We start from the raw sequence: 19,138 nt of genomic DNA on the forward strand, positions 1-19,138 counted from the left end.
CTAGAAATGGATAGTATTTCTTAATCTGGGGAATAGAGCAATTCATATGCTTTTTAAATTTAGAATACATATTTTTTGGCTGGGTGTGCAATTTAGTTGGATTTAAAAATGGATCTAGATTTAAGTATGAGTTTATTGGACTGAATTCTAACGACTTTGATGCCTTTTACCTTTAGTCCTTTGTTTTATTAAATTTAACTTGAATGAAATCTCTTATTTGTCTAAGTCTATTTCTGTCTAGTAAGGAAGTTGAAATTGATCACGCCTTGACTTTGTGGGCCATCAGAGAACCATGACATTCCAGGGTATTGATTTTGTGGTGTTAAAGGGTGACAGATCTAGTGTTAAAGTGCCGAGAGAGAATTGGGCTTCAGATTGTATGCCATAAGCAGTCTTGGTTTTTGCTGAGACATGACTAGCTTTTTAAAGTAATGGAAGGAATTGTAAGACTTAGGTAATTTTTACTGCATGATCTGGAAAGATTAATTTCAGCCAGAATTGTGTAATCATGCATACAGGAGAAAAAGTTCCACATGTGATAAATATATATATAAATATATACAACTTGGATTACGTGTGTGTATGTGTGTGTATCCGGAATGTATACCTGTATGTTAAGAATATTATTTCAAGTCAGTAAGACCGTAGCTTTCCAAAGCATAGTTATTCTCATACATGGAAGTTGCTTGGTAATAACATGTTTTGTTGTCTTTCACATCATTCATTCCTATAATCATCACCTTAAATTTTGTTTCTGTTGTGCTTTCTGTCATTCCAATTCTATAGGACATGAGTTATGATGCGCACAATTCAGAAAGGCCAGAGGTCTACAAGTGTAATGCTTGGTGATTTTTCATTACCCTCTGGGATGTAGAATGTTGACAACTACATTATAATAGCTGTTATAGACACAGACTTAGGAAGAGTAACCATGGTCATCTTTCATTGTCCCATTTTCCTCTGGATTTGTTCTTTTAAATGTAATGACCTTTAGTGAATGCTTCTAAAATAACATTTTGATTATATGATTATTGTGCGGGAAAACTCTCCCGAGCTAAGTCCAAGTGTATCTTTGGAAACTAATCAGAGGTGCACCAGATTCATTGACTTAAACCAATCCATCATAGTCATCTTTTAATTTATTTCCACATGTTCTTCCAAGTTCCCATTCTCGAATAAGACTCTGACCTGCAAAGAAGAATAGAAGGTATTCTATAATGTATGTTTGTTCTCCTTTCTAACAACATAAGTATTTTGCTTAAGCAGATTTGCTAGGGAGTGACAGCTTTGAAAAATTGGACACAGGAGCTGCTGGGAGCATTTTGGTTCCAAGCAATCTAAACAGTGCAGAAGGGGAAAATGAAATATCACCGTGTTTTAAAGATGACAGTTTTTTCAAAGATTCCCTTTCACTCTTTGGCTTAAAACAAATGGAGTAAATGAAGTATATCTGTTTAAAATATGCATGTGCACTCACTGAGGAAGCACTCATTCCTAGGAGCGTTTCTTCAGAGACAACCAATGAGAGGATTCTCATTGAAAAAATGTATCTCGGGCTGGGAAGACTGTCATTTTCTTGGCATATTCTGAGGTCATAGGATTTCACAAGAACATAGTGGTGCCTTTAATAAGAGAGGAAAACCTACAGCTTAACCATTAGAATATAACACTTATATAGATCAGTTATTTTTTAAAAATATAGTTATAATTTTGATATGTTGGGTGTGTGTGTGTGAGAGAGAGAGAGAGAGTTTTAATTAAAATCCTAAGGTTAATTAGATGCTAAACTTTTTATGGATATATTGAAAATCTGAATAATGTTCTCTACCTGAAAAATGAAAAATGTTGATGGGATATATTTGGAAAGGTGTAGCAAGTTTGGGCAAAACTGCTTTTAAGAACAATTTCATCATTAATTGGAGAGGCAATGGAGTATAGTATAGGTAAGAACACAATGACTAGGGTGACTTCCTGGGCTTAAAATTCCAACGCTGCCATTTTTTTATATCTGTGATTTGGGGCAAGTTAATTTCCGAGTTCCTGAGTCCCTTCTTTGTTAAATGCCATTACTGATAGTATCTACTTCCTAATGAACTTGTGAGTTAGCCTGAGACCTCGTAAACACTCAATAGAATGTTAGTTATTATCGCTAGTTGAAAATTCTTAACCTGTTGTGAGGCCAAGAATGGCAGCAGAATTTTTTAAAAAGTAATTCAGAGGATGAAATAAAAGCTCAAAACATCTACGAATGCTGTGATAATATATAGATTATGTTTCTTTCAGGACAGTAGTAAATGAGTGATGATCAGGGTTTTTTTTAATTTTAATTTTATTTTTTATTTTTTTTAATCAAAGGAAGCATTGCTGATGGATTAAGTATGTCCTGTACATATTCTGTAATGTACTTTAAGAATGATAGTATAAAGAATCACTGGTAATTTCTGTCTTTCAGCTTCCACAATCAGGTAAATGATTGCAGGTTCAGGGGTTATTCTGTTTTTGTTATGCTGCTGTTAGCCATAACAGTGTCATGTAAATGTTTATATATTTTAATTATAATTTGTTCTCATTCACCTTTAGGAAGTGTGGTTATGTTAATACTACTACTTTCTGAAACAACTTTCATTTAATATGTTACATTTATTATTTGTTAATTCTCTGTTAACATTTATTCTTTGTTAACTTATGTGCTTAATTTGCCTCTTCTTAAAGAGGTACTTGGTGGTGTAACTTTATCTGGATTATAACCTAAATCTGTCCCATTAAAAAGATTGATTCATTATGTTATACATTAAAAAAATCTTATAACATGATCTATTAATACATTTTACTTCATTTTAGAGCTTATCAGCTTTTCATGATAATAGGATTGTCATTTTTATGTGTGGTAGAATTGTTGGATTGTTTGGCTCTTAGCCATAATATTACCTATCCTTTTAACTCTTTGGAAACCTTGACTTATATTCATTGCATTAGTGCAGGCTTAATTTTCTTTCTTGTCCAAGATGACAAAGGTCATCTCATTTGCCTTTCTTCCCTGAAGTCTTCTGGTATCTTATACTAAGTATCATTAAAAAAAAAAAAAAAAAAAAAAAAAAAGTTCTTCTTCCATTAACAAAAAGTGAGCAGAGAACAACAACAACAAAAAAAGGCAATTATTTGCAGCACATAAAATCCTTATGATAATTTGGTAGACTTTAATTAAACTAATACATCACACTACACTTATAAGAAAAAGGAGCAAAAGAGAAGCAAATAGTCTTTTTTTTTCTGTTGAGAAACACCATATTGCTTTGTGATTAAGTGCCTTAAGACTTGTGACCTATTTAAAAATGTAAGATTTGCAGTCCTTATTGTAGCAATAGGCATATTTTTAAAAAATCTGTGTAATATTGGTAATATTGATTGAAACCACTCCCCCAAATTTGAAATGAAGCTATAACAAATCTTGGCTTAAAGTAATTTTTATTAATTTTTTATGATTTTCAAACTCCTCAAGAATAGAAACAGATTCTGCAAATTCATCCCATACAGAAATATTTTTATTACAAAGAATATTGCTTTGGTACTTAACATATTTTCTGTATTTTTTCTTTGCCATTTGTTAATTTTGATGAGCCAATTGACATTATTAATTCAAAGTACACTATAAATTAAAAGGACGGCTATGTAACTTATGCATCTTCCCTGCATTTCACAACTGGGGTTTACTGGAATTAGACATACTTAATGTCGTCTCCAAACCTTCAACTACTTGAAAATGTGACTCTCAGAATGTAAATGAAAATAAAACACTGAATTGGGAGTGAGGACATTTAGTTTTGTTCCTAGATCTGCAGTGTTATATTGAGCCTGTCCTGTCACCTCTCTGGATCTCAGTATTATCATTGGTAAAATTAATAATTTGGTAGAGGATGATTCCAGGTGTTTTTGTTATGTCTGAAATATTTTTACACTCTATATTTCTACATTAGTTATCAATGTAATGTTTCTGTCTAGTAAAATCAAAATTTAAATGTTTATATCAATCCTTAAATCAATTTCTTAGTAGTTATGAAAGTGTTTATGAAAACATTTCTAGAAATTTCTAATGGTCAGAAAACATAGATTTTTTTTGAAACTGACAAACCACCCACAAATCGTATTAAAATAAAATTATATTCAACTTATAAATTTATCTATTATCAACCAAAGGGCAAATAATGACTCTGCCAATTCTTACATTTTTAATGTATCTTTCATAAGCAGAAAACTGGTTGGATTTGCTAATTTTGTCCTATCTCACAATTAATTCCTTAGACATTTTCTTCACTTGTTTGTAAGTGGATCAAACCCTTAGTGGGTTTATTCATCACGTGGAAACCCTTTGCCTTCGACTCCCCTCGGTGGGTGTTCAAGGCTCCCCAAGTAGCTCTCAAATTTTCAGGCACATGATTGCAATTTCAGTGGCATTTAAGGACAGCCAAGCTTGCTGTTCACTTCGTCTTCTCATTAACATCGACATCTCTGTTTCTCTCAGGCAGCTTATTGCTTTGGCACATGAACACTAACCAGTAATGGTTTTGTTTCCAAAGGTGGCCAATATTAAGGTCTGAAGAGGAAAATTATGATGGTTGAAGTTGGCATCTCTTTACATTTTTATTATGAACTTTAAAAATGGAAATGCATTAATACTTAACTTTGGCCAAATGTAATTGTAACTGTAAACCTGGGATCCATTCTAATGTTTTTACTTGTGCAGTGCATAGAGGTCTATTTGGTTTGATTTCTTTCCCTCTCTGATTTAGAAAGGGTGTTTCTTTAAAATAGTTATTTAATAGAAAAACAAGAAAAAAATAAAATTATGAATGAAGACATACAAGATTTAACTTTTAAGAATAGGCTATGCTGGAGCCATTCATCTTCAAATGGTTAATTACATTGGTTTTCTCATAACAAATAGAGGCTTTGATTGCACACTCCTCTTTTGACAGTTACTGACTTAATTGTGTATTTCTAATTGAGGGTGTTTAAGACAATTTTGTTATGTTTGATTGTTTTTATTATACTGGTTTCTATGATAAGTTGATTTGAGCTAAATAGAGAAAATAGGGGAAACAGCTCATGACAGAGTTGAGTAGAATTAGGGAAATCTCTGATTTAGGCAAGGAAATCAAATCCTCTCACTGCCCTCTGAACTCGCCTTATATCTTTCTCACAACTTTATCTCTTCCTGGAATGCAGTTTTCCCTCCTTTCCATGGATCTCAAGCTTATCCAGCTTCAGGTTGAATTAGTCAACGAACCCTCTTCCCACCACCCTCTCACCACAGTCTCTTACTCTTTGGATCTCTCATAGTTTTACCTACTTGGTTCGTATCTTTTTCTCTCTAAGGTTACTAATTTGTTTATCTGTGTATATTTGTATATCTCTTTAAAAGACAAATAGAAGTTTCCTTATAATCAGGACCATATCTCTTGTTGCTTTGTATTTCCTTCCATGTGTCTTCCATGTTTGGACTCTATAACTTTTGGTGTTCCTTCTAACACGGAGATTCTACGATTCTAACAAGCAGTCAGTCCATAAGTATTTATTGCTTGGCTGTCCAACCCAAGGCATTCTTTTTGTTAGGCCCCAAATCATTCATACTCTGAAGTCAGGGCAAAGTATCTGTGATGAGGAATTGATATAATATTATCCATCCCCTTTCTCTGCATGGTCAATTCACTTGTTGACTCACAACATAAAAGGCATCTATTTTTTAAGAGTTTAGTTTAAACAGTGCCAACAAATGGCCTTTGTATGTGTGTGTGTGTACTCTTACACATGTAAATGGGTATAGACTTCCCTTTGTTTGATTGGACAGAATTAATCTTATTCATTCCTCTTTTTTTTCTTTTCTTTTTTTTGGGGGTGAAATTTAGACAACTTTCAGGTGTGGTGAAGTTGCTTATGTATAAGTCAACTTAAATAATTATGATAGAATCTTTATGTGTTTGTGAGTTTAATTATGATAGTGGATGACAAATGCATAAGCTTCTAGAAGTGAGCTTCTTAACACATCCATTTATAATATTTTAGGAAACTTGCATAAGTTTGCTTATTTTTTCTTAAATGATGCCAAAAATTGGGACATTTACAATTATCTTAGCTGTCTATTTTTAAAAGATTTACAGTCAGGTTTAAAAAGTAATTATGAGAAAACATAGAGTAGAGGAAATAATATTTGATTAGGAGCTGAAAGTCTTGGTTTGGGGCCCTCATTCTACCACTTATCTGTGTGATTTACATAAGAAGATTAAGTTCTCTGAGCTTTAATTCCCTCAACAGCAAAATGAGCAAAATTATGATTCCTAATTCATGAGGACTTTGCGCAGTTAAATTAGATAGTGCAATCTTGTAATAACATTATAGGGGAGGAAAGACTTCTTTTCCTCTCCCATTGCTAGGTTTATGGTTGGGGCACCTATAAATTAATAAGAGAAAAGCATACAAATTCGATTAATATAAGGTTTATGTGTCACGGGAGACCTCATAAGAAAATAAAGAGCCAAAGAAACAGGTAAACTTGCATATTTTTATGCTTAGTTGTGATGAAGAGTTGGAAAGTTGTAGAGAAGTGTTATTAGACAAAGGGGTTATGATCTACTGGTAATAAAGTGGGGGGAACTTAGGAAGACCTGTTTGTCCAGATTCTTCTATGTGTCCCTGTGTCTTCAGAGATGAGGAGGCTTCTTTCCTTTAGGTATATGGTGGGTACCTCTCAAAAGAGAGTCTGACGACATGCTTCAGGGGAGAAGGGATGGAGATGGTGAGAGTGACCTTTCTGCTTCCGTTGTTTTCTTAAATGCCAAGGTGCCATATATTAGGGTAGCATGTCGGGAGCCCCGTCAACATCTATACAGCTGTTACAACTATTAATGATTATTATAATTTATGGTTTTTGATGCTTCATTTGTATAAATTGAAAGAAAGTAAAAGACCAAAATACCATTCAGAATTGTCCTTCTCACAGTCCTTAATTCATCCAAATTTTATGTTTACTATTTCAAATGATTTTCTAATATTTTAAAAAAATAACAGGTGAACTTTTCATAAGTTACTTTGCAGTGGTTCTGCTCCTACATTATGCATTTATACTCTGAAATATTAATATCAACTTTCCGTTTCTTAATTGTGGAAACTAACATCAATTTGGTTTCGTATGTCATGAAATACACTCAGTTTTTTTTTTTTTTTTTTTATATCTTTTACTTTTCCCTAGACTTGAACATCAGTCAAGGAAAAAATAATGAATATTCCTATAATTCCATTTTATATTGCAGACACATTCAACAGATACTTGTATTTTAATTTAACCAATTACATACTGCATGAGTTAATATTAAAGCATACCTAACAAAGATAAATAGAAAACATAGTGTATATATATATATAGTATACCCATACACATATATATATATATTTCCTTGTTTATGGTTTTGAAGTTTTTCCGAATCACAGATAAAGAGCAAGTATATGTCTATTTATGAGTGTTCAGTAGATTTTTGTGCCTAGATCGTAGTCCTATTCTTTTTTTTTTTAATTAAAAAAAAAATTTAAATTTTTTAAAAAATTATTTATTTATTTTTATTGGTACATAGTTGATTGTACATATCTGTGGGGTGCAGCATTGAATAGCAATACCTATGTGCATCATGTGATGTTCAAATCAGGACTTCGTCCTATTCCTGTATAATTGAGTTTCCTTCTTCTAGCACTCGTCACCTATTGTTGGCCAAGGAGGTCTGAAAAAGGAGAACATTGCTTTTACATGTTAACTTTTTACTCCTATTTTTTGTTAATTAAATACCCAGCTTAATTCATTCTCTGGGTTAGGAAATGGAAGCTGAGTGAGATACAGAGATAGTCTGGTAGAAAGTGCTCTGGGAATGACATGGCTTCATCTCCTTGTGTGTGTGTGTGTGTGTGTGTGTGTGTTGTGTGTGTGACTTGTTGCCTGGGTGATAGAACAAATCCAGGAGAAAGGTTGAAAGGTGAAGACAAAGGCTGTGTCTATACGACTTCAACTGAATTGGACCTGACTGAAAGATTGGTTTGGTCTGATTTACTAGACCCTATCTCCTCAGCGGCAGTGATCTGAAAATTGCTTCCAGGGCCATTTTAATTAGTTGATTCAAATCAAAACAAACTCATCCTGGTAACATCCATTTCTACTCTGACCCTCACCAATAACAGTTTTCAGAATGGTGATTCCTAAGTAGTTCCCTATGAGCTCAATAAGTGATTTGTGATATGCACTTTTTTTTCAAAACATTAATCTTCAATGGTGAGAAAAGAATCCATTTTTCTTGGCTTTCAATAAAGGTGGAATATTAGTACACAGTTGCATTTGTTCAGTGCATCAAAGCCCAAAACCACAAAAAACAGAAGCCTTCTCTTACATAATTACTTAACTTATGAACCAAGAGAGTTAGTTCTGTTCCTCAATAACATTTTAATAAGAGGATTTCATTATGCTGCATTGCAGGATGGTTAATTTATTATTTAAATGCATTACCTTCCTGGGTAAGCTTTTAATTTAGAAGTATAAGTCAATTCTTGAAAATAAATAAAACACTTTGAGAACTTTGATTTCTTATTTTCTTAAAAAATTGTTTTACTTTTTTGTTCATCAATTAAAAACCTTGCAGAAAATTTTACATAGTATCTTTCCTTTAACAAAAGAAGACATTGACTATGATATGGGAAAACTTAAAAGAAGCTTAATGAAATTTGGATTGCCAGACTAAATTTAAGAGAATTAAAGAGAAAAAATGTGAACATAATATGCTAGTCAAATAAAGAGTATTTGCTATAGTTCAAAAGATATGTATTTCATCATCTAAAGTCATATGACACATAATAAAAATCAAAATTATCCACAATTTCAAAATATTAAAATTTGATATAAGTGATACTATGATATAACAAGTAATGTGATTTCCTTAATTAGATATTCTCAAATATTCATTCATTCATTAAACCGATTTTCATTGTGGACCAACCATATGCAGACACGAGAAGGAAATAATAGAGAGTAGACATAATGTTTGCCCTTGTGGAGCACATTGTAGCCTTGTATAGGATGGGACAATTTAATAAATAACTTCAAAAAGACAGTTAAATATTTGATAAATGCTGTAGAAACCTATCATGTATAGTAAGAGTACATAACAGGATGACCTAATGTAGTCTTGACATGCATTATAGCTAGGTGGTTGTAGTTGATTTGCAAATAAAACACAGTATCAGAAATTTAAAAATATTTAGCTTTCTACTGTGTATAAAAAGTTTTGAACTTAAATGTGCAGTGGTATGGTTTGTGTAACATAAGATAAACTATGTTCATTTTTAACCTACAATTTAAATCATGAAGATTCCCTTATCACAGATGCCTTGGTAAATGTGTGCTGTTTGTGTAATTGGCCAGAACATACCAAGTCATGTTAACTTTTAGAGCTGCTAGAGAAAGAAAAAAAATATTTTTATTTCTAGGAAAAAATAAGATTTAATTAAAACTTAAGACTTTTAAAGCTGCTTCACCTTATACAGCTAATATTGATAATCCAATCAGAGCATTTTTAAAAGTATTTTCCCCTCTTGAATATAAACAATTATTTTTACAATTAGACATTACTTGTTTTATCACATCATTTACTTTCAAATATAAGTTGATCAGACATTCAGCTAAAGAAATCATCTACTTCTTTTCTAACTTTGACTCTCATGTGCTGCTTTATTGCTACCTTGTAAATTAGGTGGAATATTTCCCTCCCTCTGTTCCTATTCCTAAAGATAAGCACATTGGATAGTGAACTGTACTATGTTTATTCTATGACAGTGATTTATTATTGTTTTTGCAATATCTAAGCTAGTGTACTAAAGATTTTACTAACACCAGTTGCACCATCAAGTTGGAAAATGATGCTTTGTATACTTTCTGGCACTGAAATCAGAAATTAGCCTGTTGGTGAGGCTCAAGTTCAGAGATATATTTAACACTACTTAAAAATGACATTAGCATAAAAATATTTTGAAGGAGTATTTATCATCACTTTTATTTGTGCAAACTATATACAAAGTTGGAAAACATTGTCCTTTTACAGTCATGACTTTGAAGGGGAGAATAATTCATCCTTGACCAGAGATCATGAAGCCATTTGTTGATAGCAAGTAAATTGTCCAGATTTCTATAAAGAGAGAGTGAGCTATCTAATGATTGCATTTAGAGACTACAGCTACTTTGAAGGGTATGAACATTAAGATCAAGCTTATGTCCCTGAGATCTTAGGGATGTGCAAGTTGTAAAAGCAATGACAGCAGAATTACCACTTCATTCTTATTTGTATCTGTATAAACAGAGCCAACAACCACCCCCAACCCTCTCTTCGTGACATTTCATAGCCTTGAAAAACTTGAGCCCTGAAATGCAATTAATTCAATGTTTCTTATAGATGCAAACATCTCTTGTCAGAGATAGCATCCTTGAGATTAGCCAGCTGTATTGATTTAGATGCCCCAGGGTTGTTAATTGTAGTGAGGAATGTTATGTCTCCATGACTTCTGAAAGAGGTTATGGCCGTTGCAAATACATCTTAAAGAAGGAAGGAATACTATCAGCCAACATGTGCAGTCCAGCTTTGGAACTAGGCTAGCAAAACCCTACTCCCATCCCTGTAAAGCAGACATATATTTTTGTATTTTTTATAGGTGGATACAGTGCAGACTTCGAACCCCCCTGGCCACATTGAGGAATCGTGTAAAATGAATGTGTGTGCTCGTAAGTGAAATACGTGCAATGTTCCAACTCAGTGTGTTGGATCCTAATAGACCTGGATTTGTATTGTGTAAAAAGAAATCGATTCCCAAGGGGCAGGATCACTAGCTAATTAAAATGAAGCTCTGATTTTGAAGAAAACAAAAATGGTTTAAAATAAGATCTGCAAAAAGGAATCAAACAATACTTTGCAAACAACTGAAAAAAAATCAAGCTCTCAATATGGAATAAAGGAGGGATGTGAGAGAGGTTTTGCAATCTTATCAGTTACTGTGGAGAAACAGAATCAGATATCACCATACTCAGGAGTCTGAAAAGAACAGGAAATCCTTTTTCTTTGGTTTGCACTTGAATGAACTCAAGCAAAGAGTGGACATATGTATCCCATTATTGTTTATAGTTAATAAAGTACAGATTACTATAGATGTGATTTCATTTGCCTTGCTTGGACTAATAGGATGTATTATTATATAGAAATCACCTGAGCCTGTGTTAGATCAACAAAGAAAATGGAAATGTATACCTCAGGATCGAATTCCGAGAAAATTAGACAACTCAATGCTTTTCATTTGCCTTGCTTGGACTAATAGGATGTATTATTATATAGAAATCACCTGAGCCTGTGCTAGATCAACAAAGAAAATGGAAATGTATACCTCAGGATCGAATTCCGAGAAAATTAGACAACTCAATGCTATTTAATAAGGCACAAAGAAGAAATAACTACTGCCAATCAGGGAAAGTGAGAAACTAGTGGACATGAGAGGGAATAAAATCTAGACCATCCTGATACTTGTTGAAACATAATTTATTGTGGTGTAAAAGCAGAAAATAGATCACAATATATCTCAAAAACATTTTACATTATTTCCAATTGAATTTAGGATTAACCACGTAAGTGTTCAAGGAATGTATGGCCATTATACCAATAGAAAACTGGCCTTTTAAATTTATGGTCCTATGCATTTATGTATGCAGAGTAGGGTCTTTTTTATTTTATTAAGGATGAATTGCATGCAGGAAGTACCTCTTTGTATTACAGTTACGTGTTCAACTCAAGATACTGTCCAAATATAAAGTCAAATTTTTGTAATTGTGTGAATGTATGTGTATGCATTCGTGTGTGTGTGTGTGTGTGAGTGGAAGGAGGTAAAATTTAATGATTAGCATTTGCGCTTTGGTTTGTTACCTAGAATGTAAAGAGGTAGAGTAAACTGTCTTCAGCCATTTCATCCCTGTTATCATTATTAAAGGTTATTATTCACAAAGGAAGCAACTCTAAAATAGAATGACTACTGTACAGATTCACCAGTCAAATATAACATTTAATGCAATTGAGTTATTTAAATTAAGATAGTACCATTGCCTGAAAATAATGAGGGTAGGCTCATGTAAAATCAGTCTGCAGACAGTTGAAAAGTCATATTATACCCCTCAGGCTGCATCACTCAGTGACAGGATGTAAATGATGGATGCTCTTAGAAAAGACTAAGGAAATATTTTTAATCCTACCAATAAGTTACATGTGTTTCTTCCCCACTTTTCTTCAATCTAAATTATATAACAAGTAGTTATATATTCATGTATGTAGATAAGGTAGTGAATATTTAAAACAGATTGACTATTTTTTTGTAGTCACCATGTGCCATCATAATTTTGAAACTGTTGTTCTCTGGTATTTGTATTCATTTCTTTTCATCTTGCTGATAAACTTTATAGTTGAAATTTTTACCTCTTCTTTCTATGTGACAATCAACTGCAGTTGGTACCCTACCTATAATATTGCAGGGATTTTTGTCTTTGTTTATCCTATTATGATAAATTATAAGTCTACAAACTTTATAAATCTATTGTATTGAATATTTTTCTGTGGCCAAATAATAAAAAAAAACTGCTTTATAAAATGCCTATATTTCCTATTTTAATAGTCTCTTAAAATATAATGGGAAACAAAATCTGTTTATATTGCTGGCTTTTAGAATACATTCTTTATATCTTTACAATTGGAGCATAAAGAGCTTAGACACTTGAAATAAAAAGGAAAGGTTTGACAGAGCTAATTGCGAATGTGTGTGGAGAAAAAGACCATCAACGAGTAGAAGTCTTGATGACAAATTTTGCTCTGCCACTAAACTTGGATTACAGTGCTGATATTAAGATTATTTTAATTATTAACTTCCAAAGGTTTGATAACTTAGAAATATTACAAACTGATATTTAATACCGATCTATTAATAATCAATACTGACTATAGGTATTAAGAGAATCACATGCTGTTCTCCACTTAATTGACTCAAAGCACAAAACATGCCTTAAGATCCAGTGAAAATATTCATTTACAGTTGTTGCGACTCTGCCCTTAGTTTAACCTAATGGAAATATGTGCCGAGGTATAAATAATTGAAATATGTGCCCAGGTATAAATAATCATGTTCTGGGATCAATAGGTCCCACTAAGTTAATTAAAGCGAGCAGCACCCAAGTACAAACTCACTCAATTTGTAACAGGAAACCTTTTTGTTCTGCATTGAGTTGAATGCATTCTCTGGCAGAATATTAAAGTTCGAGAACCGGTTTTTCTTGCTCTTTACCCCCCAAGGATTGATCAGCACATGAAGGTCTCCGTGACTTCAAAGGCATTTCTGGGCTTGGATGAGCCTGGTTGAGTTCAGAGAAGGAAATACTAGCCCCTGATGTTTATTGCTCTAGGCTCTTTCGTCTAATAGTAATTCTCTGCTTAGAAGAAGCAACAAGCAGAGGAGTCTTGTGACTGTTATAATTTCATGATTAATGTTTAGTCATAAAGTGCTGCACAGAGAAAATAGTACTTATATTTTGGTTTCCTGCTACTACTTCAACTACGAAAGGTAACAGAAACAGCAGGAAGCAAAACGAAAGCATACACAGACACACACACACACACACATGTACACACACACAGGTTGTTCAGTTGTTGCAGCATACTGTCTTGCAAAATAGTGTCACTTTCACAATCACAAAAGTGGCATGGATAATCTTCAGCGATTCTTATTTTTAGAGCATTGGTCACCCTGAACTTTTTTCATTTAGACAAATTTCTGGTCATTTTTGAAATGGATTTAAATAATGAAATTTAATTTTATTACATTTATTCTTTATTTTACAAGATTAGAAGTTCACATGGAAGACGTGCAGACTTCAACCTACCAAGCCTCTCTGATGCCTCACTACTCTCTATCTCTAAATAAATCTCTATCCTTTCCTCTTGCCTGTTTGGGAAAACGTGCAGACTTCAACCTACCAAGCCTCTCTGATGCCTCACTACTCTCTATCTCTAAATAAACCTCTATCCTTTCCTCTTGCCTGTTTGGGAAAAAAAAAAAAAAGGAAGACTAAACTTGGCTCAAGGAATATCTCTATATAAAGCAGTGAAAAGAATGAGGATCACCAATTGAAAAGTTATGTTCAGAAATCAAAAATTTCTGTAAAAAATAAAAGAAATCTTTAAAAATATTAAGAATTAAACTACTTTTTTGGATGCTATTATTTTACTTCCCTGTTTTGACAAATATAATTTAGTTGAGCTGATTTTAATATTTATTTGATAACTTTTAAACTTAAGTTTCTGAGAGTCAACTCAGTGTAGACGATATATTGATTGCTCTGTTTAATATTCTCATCAAACTCATGAGGCAGGTACTATTATTGGCATGATATCCATCTTACATTTGAGAAAAATGAGGCACAGAGTTTCAGTAAGTTTGTAAAGCTACAGAGCTAGCAGGAGATAGAGCTGGGCTTTGAGCCCTGACACTCAGGTTCCAGATGTCACACTTAGCGGATAAGCCACAGAGCTTTAATGCCAAACAGTATTACAAATGGGGATATGAGTTAGGTTCTGGAACTGTTTGCGGTACAGAGATAAATTTTGTGGTACTTTAGGTCACACATCTAGTAGCATGAAGTTGAGGAAGATTCAGCTTCCCTGACTTAGATGTGAAAGGTAATTCAGAAGTTCTAGCACATGAAAGTGCTGGATAAAGATGGAATCTGATATGGGAGGTCTGCTTTAAATACTGTAGGCAGGAAAGAAGGGAGTCTTTTCCAATTCACTTGCTTTACATGCTCTCTCTATATGACTATAAATACATACTACTGGCATCAAAAATTTTTGAAAATGAAGATTTTGCTGCTGGAATCTAGGTATTCTTTGAACAGAGAGAGCTCACGGCTTAATGGGAATACGTACAGTCCTGCTGGCTAATTGTTATTTCAGTGCCATGACAGACTATCTTAGTGGTTAAGAGTGCAGTGTCTGGAATCCAGGCTGCTTAGGTTTGAAATGTGGTTCATACATTTACAAGGTGAGTGACCTTCAGACAGATTACCTTTCCCTGCCCCCATTTCTTCATTTGTAATATGAAGTTAATAATAGTGTCTACCTCATATATTGCTTGTAACCATGAAATGAGATTAATCCAGGCAATGTATGGATGATAGAGCAAGAATTCAATAAATGCTGGCAATTATCAATTTTCTTAGTGTTGTTTTTATAATTGACACTATGAATAGAGTGTAGTGGTGGCTGACTGAGATGTTCATGGTCCAAATAGACCCAATATCACTGGCAAAAGGTGACATGAAAACACCTACAGGAAAGGTAACACCAAGCCTTCAATATTTTCCATGTACTGTGGTATGAAACGTAGCAAAATTGGGCAGGTACAGGTTCTTCAGGGAAATTCATGAGTTTCTGTTTTTCTATAATTCCTATCTAGGAGCTCTGTGAGCTGTAATTTTTTCAGGCATAAATAAGTGAAAGGAAACCATGAAAACTGAAATCAAACCTTTGTCACAAACCAGTGATGAAAGTTTCCAAAAGGTCAAGGAACAATTTTTGTAGATGACTTTATCTACAGTCATAAGATTATACAGTTTCCTCTGACTATTAGTAGCTTAAAAATTGTGAAACTTCAGAATTATACATTATTGTCACATTGTAAAAATTAAGGATAATACTGATTATGATAACCAATCCAAATAAGGTAGTAATCCAAATAACTACCAAATGAGGTTGTTAGTCTTTGCAAATATTGAATAAGTGTTTTTGTTATTATAAGGGCTTTGTTTTCAAAGTCCTTCATTAAGTAGCACATGTGCCTGCATTTATTAGATAAGATTTAGATGTATGAAATATTAAAAAAAAATACTTGCTGAATTCAACTGGATAATGTTTAAATATCTGAACAGTCAGTGGCTATCATCTGAAATATAGGAATTAGTTCACTAAGAGTATTGAAGAGAATAAAACAACCAACCATTATCAATGCTCAGTTTTGCTTATTTGAAACTACTTTTTCAGTGAAATATATTGATTAATAATTGTGACTGTGGAAAATGTACGCCTTAAAAGTTGCCCCATGGTCTTAGGTGCACATAGCATCACTTGTGAAAATGTGAGAAAGTTATAATTTAACTTTGTATTACAGTTTGCAGTTGAGCATCTGTAAAGAAACAAAGCCAACTTCAGATTTTTATGAGACCACAAGTTTCAGTATTTTTTCCTTTTTTTTACGAAAGAGCTGGCTACTCTATATTTTTATGGATGTTAATACCACCATAATAACATATCTTATGCTGCTTTTTGTGAATTTCTAATGAGGAGTTAAAATTAATGTGATTAAATATGAATATCTTTCTAGCCTATATCCTTCCTTAGATGTTAAAGGAAAAATTAACATTTCCTATTTTAAGAGTTTGGAGCTCTGAGATCAGGTACAGCTAGGCCTGTTTTCTAATTACTACTGCTCGATTGTGTCAGTGAAAATTCTGTCTCAGTAGGAGCTGAGGGGATTCAGGTCTCTAATCTTTCTTCTCTTCTGTGTGTCTAGCTGTTAAAGGCGGGTCCGCAAGGGTTTTTTCTTTTTATTCCCCTCTATGTGTCAGCCTCATGAAAGAAGCTATGTGCATTCCAGAAAGATCAGAAACTGGTTGTCTCCTGATAATACATTTCGAGTGTGTCCAGAGTATTCTAACTTTCTGCTGGTTGACTTTTTTTTTTTTTTTTTGTCTTTTTCCGTGTCCGGCAACGGATCGCAACCCTCAGTGTTGCCCCCGTACCGGACCGGGACCGGCAACGGAATTGCAACCCTCGGTGTTGCTCCCGCGCCTCGCTCAGCCAGTGTGCGGGAACTGGTCTGCATGTGGGATCCGAACCCTCGGGCGGGAGCCCCGCCGCGCTTCCCAAGCGGCGCACTTATCCAGTGCACCACTGGGCCGGCCCGCTGGTTGACTTTTTAACCACCCTGCATATTGGTTAAAATAAAAAAATGTCATTTTTTGAACCCAAACTTGAAACCCGATTATTCGTCATGTAGTTGAAAAATAAATGTGTTAAGAAAGGCACTGATAGTATTAAGGAAACAAACTGATCACATGGGCCTATTTGATAAAAATCCTTTGATGGGTGGTCACATAAATGCCTTGCTATTTAGACTGAGAAGTTTGTGAAAATGTGTATGAGGCTGACTTCCAATTAGTCCTACCTTAAGAGAGGTTGTATTCAAATGAATACCAAGGAGTCTACAAACACAGGATTTTTTTATCTTTCGGTAGCCCATTTTTAATACTAGGAAGAAATGTAGTATACATCTTGCATTGGGGCTTAGTAATCAAGTGCTCTCGTCATCTGAGATTAACATTTGGATTAAAGAGCATGATTAGAGGATTCTAAATTAGTGGTTACCAAGGTGAAATGACACGTAAGTTAAAGTAATAGAGCAATCTGTTTCATGCAATATAGTTCTTATACCAGTTAATAAGCACTTTAATTAGCATGATGTTTCATGTTGTGACCTAAGCCATTGTACTCCCAATGGATTTAATGAAGACAACGAAAAAAAAAAAAAAAGAAAGGAAAAAAGGGAAGCTTCATAATTGTTGATGGCTATGTCACATGCCAGCAGAGTTAAACACAATTTTTCAGTTTAAAATAAGAGAATACAAATATGCTATTTTCCCTGAATCCAGAACAGATTTTTTTAAAAAGGATTTTGATGGTATGAAATACTTCGATGAATTAAAAGCATATCAAATAACCATGTGTGCAATAGAGTTAAATGAAATGCATTTTATATTCAAAGTGACCACAAATCTATGCCTGAAGGATTCTCTTAAATAAAAAAAGAAGTACCTCTCACTATTTTGGGAGCAAACATAAAAGATATGTATAAGGACAATTATATTTTTGAAAATATGATGTGATTCATAGAATTCTATTACGGGCCATTGAAATTACTTACAAAGGACAGTATTCTGGAGAGTCACAATAGAACTCTGCCCTTGGACAGGCCTGAGGAAAAAATATATGCATCTTAGAAATAATTTATCATGTGCTGGACATAAAAGAGTTCTTTCATTCCTCCTCCCCTGCCCAGTGAGAATATATTCAGATCGGGGGTGTTTGTCTTTATTACGTGAGATAGAAGTTTCTGCTGAGCCAAAGACAGTCATCTACCAGAAGATTGGTTCTGCCTTTTCACAACAGCATAAACAATGGCCACAGTAGTTATGAATATTGGGCTATAAAACACAGCAAATCTTCTGGGGGGGGGGTTCTCTTCATTGTACACTGCTAATGATTCAGAACATGCAAAGAAATAAAATATTTTAAGGATCTGACTAATACCCTGAGATTCTGTCAAGTTTGCTTTCTCAATCACTAGAAACTGTTGGCTCCCTATTTTATGGCTGCATAATTAGTTTATTAGTTTCCTTTGAGTTTGTGTAGTAAACCTGCACAAAGTATAGTCCTACACAGTAGACTCTTTTTTCCCTCTTAAAAATTGTTCCATAGCCTCTTCTGCCAGTTAATATATAGACATCATTTCGAATTTAACTTTGGCTATTATGTAATTCACAAATAATTCATTGTACACAGAACTATGTATTTATGGAAGTCTAAATTTATTGTTATGCAAAACCTTATAAGGAGAAAGTCATTTAAGTTTTTTTGTTTGTTTTTGTTTTCCTTGTCTCTGTGTTTAACATGTCAATTGAAATGGCTCACTTTTTGTAATGTAGGGATTTTTGGCAAATGGCATAGAAATATGTAAAAATTATGGTTTTTGAGTTGATGATATATAATCAATTGAAAGTTCTATTTTCTAACATAAGGAACAATTTGAGTTTTTGACGTAAAAATTATTCCATAAACATTTGTGCTGGGACAAACACAAAGATGTGTGATACCTACACTTCTTTTTAGTTTGGTCATATATCATCAATCAGAAAGCTGCAGTTTTGGGCCGAGCCCGTGGCACACTCGGGAGAGTGCGGCGCTGGGAGCGCAGCAGCACTCCC

Source organism: Galeopterus variegatus, unplaced genomic scaffold, assembly GCF_000696425.1.
Source record: "Galeopterus variegatus unplaced genomic scaffold, G_variegatus-3.0.2 Scaffold1195, whole genome shotgun sequence".
NCBI lineage: Eukaryota > Metazoa > Chordata > Mammalia > Dermoptera > Cynocephalidae > Galeopterus > Galeopterus variegatus.